General features: G+C 48.0%; 1 long non-coding RNA gene across 1 annotated transcript; it reads right to left on the reverse strand.

Moving 5' to 3' along the window:
• Window positions 1–407: 407 nt before the first annotated feature.
• Window positions 408–7724, reverse strand: LOC121041767 (uncharacterized). Its single transcript, XR_005795841.1, has 3 exons — window positions 4567–7724; window positions 2345–2512; window positions 408–2251 (listed from the first exon to the last, which is right to left on the reverse strand). It is a non-coding gene; the product is annotated as an uncharacterized LOC121041767 (long non-coding RNA).
• Between the last annotated feature and the right edge of the window lie 1402 nt (window positions 7725–9126).

Here is a 9126-nt window from a genome sequence, read left to right on the forward strand (position 1 = left end):
GCCAAAATACTGCGTCAGGTTGTCAGCTTTTGACTTCATTGCACCACAGTAAATAAAAACAAAACCACTGCCAAATACCATCAGCAACACGAGCTCTGTCATGTAGCCATGACGGCGAGGACGAGGCCCCGAGGCTCCTTTGCGTTTTGAATGAAGTCATTTCCCAGGCTTCATAAATGATTATACTTGTTTGCCACACAAAACTGTATGTATACACCAATTCTGAATTGTGTCAGAAAACAAGGGTCTTGTTCACTTTACTGCATTCTGTAAAAATACTCACCCAGCCTTCTGGTCAGTAACCAGAGAAAACAGCCCAGCTGAAAGCCCCAGCCACTGAGAGAAGGACCCAAGTGTACTCAGTATGACACAAAGATTTATAAACACAGCCAAATAACCCCAAGGAGTACACAATATAAATGCTTTATTGCTAGCACAGAGGTTTCTTTTTAAGTAAATTAAAAGAAATAAATCTTCATTTTCACATTCTATACTGCAGTTGAAAGGTAACTAGCTGGTTAATGGATATGTTCACTTGGACACAAGCTATAAGGAGAGCATGACAGTCACACGGAAGGGCTCAGAGATGTGGCGTCTCTCAAGGCATCGGGCCACTGAATGCACTGCCGTTCGTAAATAACAGCGAGGAGGGATTTCTTTAAACATCATGAATAGACAAGACTTATAAATAGAAACCCGGGATGGTTAGAAAGCAGAAACCCATTAAATACAGAAGACTATATATGTGTTGGCCATATTCCATGTACTCTAGGCTATGTTTGGTACTTTTAAATAAATGATCTCCATCTACGTTACAGACCGGACTGACTTCGGCAGCCAGGAGAGTGGAAGGAGGAAAGGAAGGTGATGCTGTCCATCAACCGGTGGATGCGGTGGATGCATTGGAAAGCAGGAGAGGAGGGTGTGACTGGAGGGGAGGGAGGGGCACCGCTTGGTGCCTCCCCCTCGGGAGGCTCCTGGGGAGGCTGGGAGGGAAAAGGCCGCGTGGACGTGGACGAGCCGCTGGACGAGTCGGCGGAGGTCTGGTGGAACGTGGCAATCGTGGCACGCTGCAAGTCTGCGAGTGACACGGAATCTGCAGGCTTGCTCAGGTTCTCCAGGGTTACTGCCAGTGGATTTAGGGCACGATAGGCCAAAGTGACAGCCAGAGCACTGGGAGTAGCAGTGCTGGGGCAATGGGGGGCGGGGGACAGAGGCTGAAGAGTCCAACTGAAGAGATAATTCACTTAGTAAGAATTGTCAGCCAGTACTGAAAATGAAATTATTTCCGCAAGGCCCCCAGCATTACCTTTTACCAAATTCTTGAGCCCAGCCATTTATTTCTGGGTTGTTAAGATAAGCTTTGGAAAAAGATCTTATCAATCTATGAAAAACAACCCCCCCCTGCCCCCACCTTATCCCAGAATCACCCAGAAGGAAGTAAACACACGTGCACCCACACGCCCCAAAGCCAAGCAGCCAGATCAGAAGTTGTGAACTATATAGGATGATCTCCAGATCTCCATCTTCCTGCTCTTTTGCTCGTGTTATTTATGGATGTAAGAAAGCCAGACTGGGTCAGGAACGTCCCCAGTTCTTGCTTCTTGGTACATCTGCAGTGTACCAGCTCCTGGCATTTTCAGTCTGGTCTGGCTCTAACTAAAACCATTTCATGTTTTGCTTTGAAGAAGTGGATAACATGAAATGGTAATTTGGCTGCAAAACCTTGGAAAATTGTTCCCGGCCCAAACATCTGCCCCAAATGAGCTCAGCTGAGATCTCCTTGGAGGGGTGGGAGGGATGGGTAAGCAGAGAGAGGCTGGAAAGGGGAAAATGAAGACAATGGAAGGACAAGCTTCCCTCAGGAGGAAAGTTCTTTGTGACAAAAGGCGCCAGCCCATCCCTCTGGAGAGATCGAAGTCCCTGACAGCTACTCCTCTGCTCTCCATCCCCTTTCCCCAGTATTTGGTATTATTCAGGTGAACCCTTACAGAGTGCCAGGAAATGGTGCCCACATGGTCTGCTTTCATTACCCACTGACTGGCCTGGCCTACGTGTCATTATTTCACTTTAAATAAGGACCAAGTACGGACTTTGGATTCCTGAGAGCCGGGCCCCCCAGGGAGAGCAGAGAGGGAGAGTCCTGCGGGATGGCCTCCACCTTCCCCCTTGGCCTTCTTAGGAGTTCTTCTGAGGGATCTTTACTGTCACCGTCTTCACCTCCGAGTACTCTCGCAAGCCAAACTCCCCCCTAAAAGGCAGAAATAGGCAGCATCAGACACCAGAGGGCTGGGCGGCCCGGCCTGAGGGACGGCAAGAGTCCCGAGAAGGGGAGGTTTATCACCTGCTAACAGCAGGCCCTGGGTTTCCATGTGGAAATGTCTGATGAGTGGACAGCCCAGCTCTCCTCTGAGGAGCACAGAGAGCTGTCATATCCTGAGCAGTAACCGTTTCTTGACGGCAAAGACTGAGTGTCTCCACAACATTGCACAGAAGGGTGCAGCACTGCCACCTACTCAGAGAAACAGGCATGTGGATTAGCCTGGGCCAGCGGTCATACAGGCCCTGAACTGTGCCCCTGGGTGGGCACCATGGACAGCAGCGGACCAGGCCCAGGTCTCTGCCGCCGCGTCTCTACCGCAGGCAGCAATGGCTCCTGGGGACGATGGTGTGCCTTCCTCCTCTAAAACCTGCTCCTGCCACTGGACACCCCCTCATGTGTGTTTTCCAGTTGTTCCCCTAGAGATCTAGTCTACTTTAGCTGAAAGAAAAGCATGAGATTTCTGGGCTGGGATCCCCTCTGTCTGATGTTCTAAATTCCTTTTCACTGGACCTTAGAGTTAACAAATGGAAAGGAAGACCTAAAGGCTCACCAGGGAAGAGCACGGATCACCTGCAACGCTTAAAAACAATCCTGATACAAGCTGCCCACATGCCCACAGAGTAAGGGCAAAGAGGCAGGAAATCAAAATAACTGACAGAAAAGGAAGTGGTAGTCAGCTGGTCCCCCAAGACTCCGGGGAAACGTTTACTGACTGGGAGCTGGGTCACCTGCCTCGGTGGGGACAGGAGATACAGCCCTTCCCAGCCCTCCAGTCACTCAGCTTGGGTCTCCAACCACTGTCTTCAGGATGCTGGGGTGTGGCCATGTCTCCTGGCCACAATGTTCCTTTTCTTCACCTGTCTGTATTCCCTTCTCATTTCACTTCATTGTCACTGCCCTTTCCCCCCCTTTTTTTAAATCTCACTGTAAAATCAAGCACATTCTATTTTTTTTCCGTAAAAAAAGTTCAACTTTTTTTCTTCTATTCTTTTTAAAGTCACTTCTCTGTGATGCTTCTCCCGGCTCTCTCATAAGAGCTCCTCCCTCCTCCGTGTTCACAGCCTCTACCACAGCCCCGTCACCTGCAACGGGGCTGCCTGAGCATCTGTCCCCTCCCATGGAGCTGCATCTTACTGATCCTGGTTTCTGCACCCCCCCCCCCCCCCCCCACCCCTCCACTGCCAAGCCTGGAGTACAGCCTACAGCTCAGGCTCAAATACAGCACTTGTGGAAGGAAGGAAGGGAGGAAGAAGGAAGGCTTCTCCCCATCCCCTCTACCCGGGTGGATATATCGCCTCTGCCAGGAAAAAATAAAAGAACACTTAGAGATGCATTTGAATAAGAAAATATTAATAAAGGCTGTCTTTAAGAAACAGTCATGTGTACAAGATACATTACAGTAACTGGGCTTAACAACCAAGAAACGATTCATTCTGCTTCCTTCCAGGAATTCCCATGCCCTCACAAGGCTCCAATCGCTTTGCCAGCAGCAACTCCTAGCACCAAGGTCACCTGAGTTGTTACGGCCACCGCCTCCCCACCAGGACATCAGAGGCAGCCAAGGAGAGACCAGGACATGTGCGCTATTCTCTTATCTGCATTGACCATCTTGCTTACAGGAATGAGAATAAATTTGGGACTGTCCCGTACCATTCAGTATAAGATTCCCTCATTAGCTCTTTTCAGGCCCTGAGTCTTTATTACCAGCTCAGCTCTGGCTCTTTCTGGACTTTTTCCTGCCCTTGGGCAATTCCAAAAGTGTCTCTTCATCACAGACATCATCTGCCTCCTGTTTGAAGTGAGGTTACTCCCTTCTTGTTTTCTGACTTGTGCACGCACATGGGGCAGACCCTGAACCACTGTCCTCCCCCTCAGACCTCTAAGTAGGTTGTGACAAATGTAAGAAAGTCCAGAGTCAGAAGCGTGCTGGTATGGTCGCCTTCGAGTGTGGCTGTTGGGTCCCATAATCTTTGGGTGCGTGATGCCATGGAAAACCGTCCCGGACTGGAGGAGCTCTTCCCCTGGGTCCTGGGGCAGCCGTCTGCCACCATGGTCCACACACAGCCCACTCTGAGAATGAGGAGTGGGCTCGAATCTGCCAGAACACCTGGAGCTGGGGAATGCCAGCTCAGCTCTGCCATTAAGTGGCTGTATGACTCCAGGCGAGCCACCACTCCCACCCTTCTGGTGCCCTGTCACCTCACGGGCAGCAGTTCCCGAACCCCAGCAAACATAAGGATCACCTTTGGAGCTTGCTTCATTGTAGATTCCTGACCATCCCACCAAAGCTTCTGTCTCAGTAGGTCTGGGGAGGAACCCAAGAGATTATGCTGCAGGTTATTATTTGAGCCACCCTTTGAGATACACTGCTGTAAAGTCTCTGAGAGCCCCCAAGCTTCTCGGAGCTATTTGACCACCTCATTCCAGGGTTTTTCTCTCAAATTTGCTTAGTCCAGTTAAATTCTGTGGCACACAGGGTTCCACGGTGAAGGAAGCTTCAACCACACAACAGGGCAAAGGCAGACACACTGTCATTGATCTCTCTGTGTGGTCGCCTTCATGGCTCCACAGTGTGTCGGGGCTCAGGCACACTGAGATGCCTGCATCCCTACTTCTGAGCCAGACTAGGCTATATTCCCTAACATGAACCAAACTTGGCCTATCTACCGGTAAGGTAAGATGTTACATTTTGGGGTCTCTCAGCCAGACATTTTAGAACAAAAAGGGATTTCTGTTTAGGATGTACCTTTCCCTGCTCTTTTCCCTCCTACAGCAGCATCGTTCAGAGCAGGGTCTCCAGATCGCCTGCATCAGAATCATTCCAGAAGCCTGTTAACACTGCAGCCCCTCAGCCCTCGCCCAGACTTACTAGAGAGGGGGTTCCCATATAGGCATGCCCAGCAAGCCCCTTCTCTGACTGCAGGTGACTTGTGGCGCACACGCATGCTGTGATGCAAACTTGGGAAGCCCCGATTTAGAATACCCTAATAATGCTTCTCATCTTCAAAGCTGTGTCCTTAGTTTTTAAAATGTTGAGGCTCACAGCTTTCCTTCCACCCCCTTAGTTTGTGACATGTATTTTATAGCTTGTCTCAGGGAAGCTTAAATGAGGAGTAAGGGAGAGGACAGGAAGAATGAAAGGCAGTGGGGAGGGGTAGCTGCAGGCCAGAATTGAGGTGAGCTCGGCCCTCTCTCCGGCCCTGGGAATCAGTGGCCAGCCTATCAGGTAACCTGTAGAGGGCAGTCCTCCACAGCTCTCTGTGTGGGGGGTGGTGGGTGATGTGGGGGACACCTCAGGGGTTCCCACAGTTCTCCTTGGAATTTGTCTCTAGAAGGTGCTACTTCTCTTCTCTGTGTCTCTTACAAGTGGGCAAGGAGGGGCCAGGAACCAGAGCCACATGAAGTCTGCAAGGCCATGAGATAAACACTACTGTCCAGAAGAAGGTAAGTGGAGTTTTAAGTGAGAAGGAAGAATGGGGGACTACGAGAGGCCGGGTTCGTTGACTTGAAACCTTTGAGACCACTCTACGCCATTTAAAGAAGGAAAAAAACCCCATGTTTTGGGAGCAAGTAGGGACAAAGAATCATATAATTTAGACAAGATGAAGGGAGTCTCATCAAAGGGCACTGTTTCCTAATTATTTTTTAACTGCACTGGGAAGGCCAAATCATTATAGCACCAGGAAGACAAGTTGAGAAAGGCTGCTTTTCAGTCTCCTGGGCCACTGTCCTCTGTGTGGTTCTGACACAGCCAAACCATTCTCTGGACCATCTTTCCAGGGGAGAGGAAGGTTTCTAATGGGGACAGACTAGACCTGGACAATGTCACAAGCCTTCATCCTGCCCATGCTGGGGGCCAGGGCTAGCCTGGGACAGGCTCCATCAACCAGTGATTATTTATTATACTTTATGCTCATGATTCACTCTCTCAATGATCTGTAGCAAAACAGCGTGAGCAGCATTCCCAGAGCCAGTGACTGCCCCAACATTTCGGAGGCGTGGAAAGCACAAACACAGAAGCAGTACATGAAAGGACAGGCTGAATACATCTTGAGAAGTGGAAGCAGAACGTTAAGGCCATAAGCAAGTTAAGAAGAGATACCTGGAGCCATGAAGACTTTATAAAAGCTGAAAAAACACTAATAACTGAGCAAACAATTCTGGTTCTGGCTGTAAAGCAAGTGGGAGAAGTACTGAAGGCCAGAAGCAAGGTTCAGGCAGGAGCCACCTCTCCCTGGCATTTCCAGAGATAGAGCGTAAGCTGATGATACTAGCTGGAACTCAGGAAAAGTTCTGCCACACTTCTGAGCTAAGACATGTATTAAGAAAAAGAAGGATCGCCTCCATAGCACTCATCTACTTGACCAACAGTGATGACAGCAGCTGACATTTCAGAAGGTCTGGATGTCTGGGATACTCAGTCCTACCATTTAATCCTCACAGAAACCTTTTGGGGTAGGTGCGGTGATTACTCCCATTTTATAGATGAGGAAACAGAGGTTTAGTGAGATTAAGTGATTTGTCCAAGGTTGCACAGGTGTTAAGTGGTAGAGCCAGCATCCATCTCTGAAGCAATGTGGTACCAGAAACTCTACTCTTCGTCTCAAAGCTATGCCTGACTTACAGTGGAATGGCCAAGGGCTAGAAATGACCAGCTAAAGTATGTGAAGCATGTAAATCCTCTGCACTGGTCTTAAGGGTTCACTGTACTTGGTCGCAAAAACCACACTTCTTTCTCCCCCAATGCCTCTACTCCCTCTTTCCCCACTGTACCTTGCTTTGCCCCTTAACCCTGCAAACATACTTCCCTCTGTCTAGTCAAATGTTCCTCTCCTTTATAGGTCAATTCAAGTCTTCATATTTGATCGTATCTAAAGGTTTTCCAGACTTCTACAGTTCACAAGGATCTCCCCCCATCCCTAAACTCCACTATAACTTTACAGTCTTTTCTGGAATTCTTTGGATTCTTTCAATGTTGTAGATTAAATTTATCCAGCAAAATTTCTAGTGCCTTAATGAGCCACGTCTTCCCCCACAGGTCAAGCACAATGCTTTGCACATGGTATATGGCTCAATACTTTCAGTAGACTGATTATGGACTAAGCATTTACTCACACAAGGATGCATTTAAGAGTGGCAGAGGGGAATGGACGTGGAAGATGTCTTCTCTTGTGAATCACAGGATTTTAAAAACATGGAACCAGCTGCTTTCAAAAGGAGGGAAAAATTTTTTTTGGATGGGGGGAGGGGGTGCATCAGCTTAGAACAACCCTGGCTATCATTTACCCTTGGAATGCTGCTCAAAAAATCCATTTATAAGGGCACCTGGGTGGTTTAGTAGGTTGAGTGTCCGACTTCAGATCAGGTCACCATCTCAGAGCTCGTGAGTTCGAGCTCCACATCAGGCTCACTGCTGTCAACACAGAGCCTGCTTTGGGGATCCTCTGTCCCCTTCCCACTCTGTCCCTCCCCTGCTCACTCTCTCAAAAATAAATAAATCTTAAGAAAATCCATTTATATATGAAGGCTGCAAATAAAATCCCCTTGAGTGTAGGTTTTCTTTGTTACAGTCCCATTTTTCAGGTCCTTTGCTTTTCCGGAGGACTCTTCCCCACTCTGATCTGATCCCTGAAGACTGTCTGTACCTGGCCTGCCTGCTTCCTTGGCTGGATATCATGGGAGCCACTTGAAACCTACGTTCAAACCTCACATCTGCCACTTACTGGCTGGGTGACCTGGACAAGCTGCTTAACTACTGTAAGCCTCAGTTCCCCGTCCAAACCATGTGGATGTGAGGGGTTAAGTGTATCACTTCCATTTCATCATCGTGAAAGTCGAATGAGACAATGTTAGGAAAGAAGCGAACATAAAACCAAATACAGAGCAGGCATTTAATTAATGATATCTATCACGGTTATTGTAAAATACTTGTAACCGGTCTTCCTCCTCTAGTCTTTGCCAGAACATCCTCTATATGCCAGAAATTTTGGCCTGAAGTCCTTTGATATCTCCTCAGCTCCCATAGAACACTTAAGCCCTCTGTGACTGGGTTCCAGCCACCCTTCTCACTTGTGTCTTCAGCAAGCCCCTTCTTGTCATCTTATGTCCAAACCTGTGGTCCCAGACTCAGAGAATCTACAGAGGCCAAGCAGGTGACATGAGCCAGTGGACTGGGTATGTGTAAAATGACTGACCACCAATATTCAGCCCCCAGAAGCCACAGGAGTGGTGGGGAAAGAAACAGATTCCAGAGCTCACAGCTGTAGTGATTTTGCTATGGGGGAATGAAAATAAGCAAGAAATCTAGATTTTATGGAGAGCCTCTTCATTTTTGAATGCCAGTTAAAGATTTTAAAATGTTGTGAGGCAAAACAAAACATTTCTGCAAGCCAGATTTGCCCTTGGGCTGCCAGTTGATGACCTTTGTTTCAAACACACCAAACTCTGGGACGCTCTGAATTTGCTGTGTCTTCATGCCTGTGTTCCTGCTACTCCCTCTGCATGGGAGGACTGCCTCCGACCCTCCAAAACTGAAATGTTATTTGTTCTGTGAAAAAATTAATGGATTCTTTCCTCAGTACTTGCAAGATGTGTGACACTCTTCTATTAATAAAATAGCCCTTATTATATGAAATAGATGGTGCATTAATTTTTCTCCATTCCCACTGAAGGTAAGGGAGCTGTGTTCTAGTCATCTTTGTAGCATGTAGTACAATGCTTAGCCTATAGAAGTATGTGCTCAACAAAATGTTTGTTTAATGAATGGATGAGGGTAAGAGAAATCAACAATTGTGTGACTACTC

Source organism: Herpailurus yagouaroundi, unplaced genomic scaffold, assembly GCF_014898765.1.
Source record: "Herpailurus yagouaroundi ecotype Mexico unplaced genomic scaffold, PumYag 184, whole genome shotgun sequence".
NCBI lineage: Eukaryota > Metazoa > Chordata > Mammalia > Carnivora > Felidae > Herpailurus > Herpailurus yagouaroundi.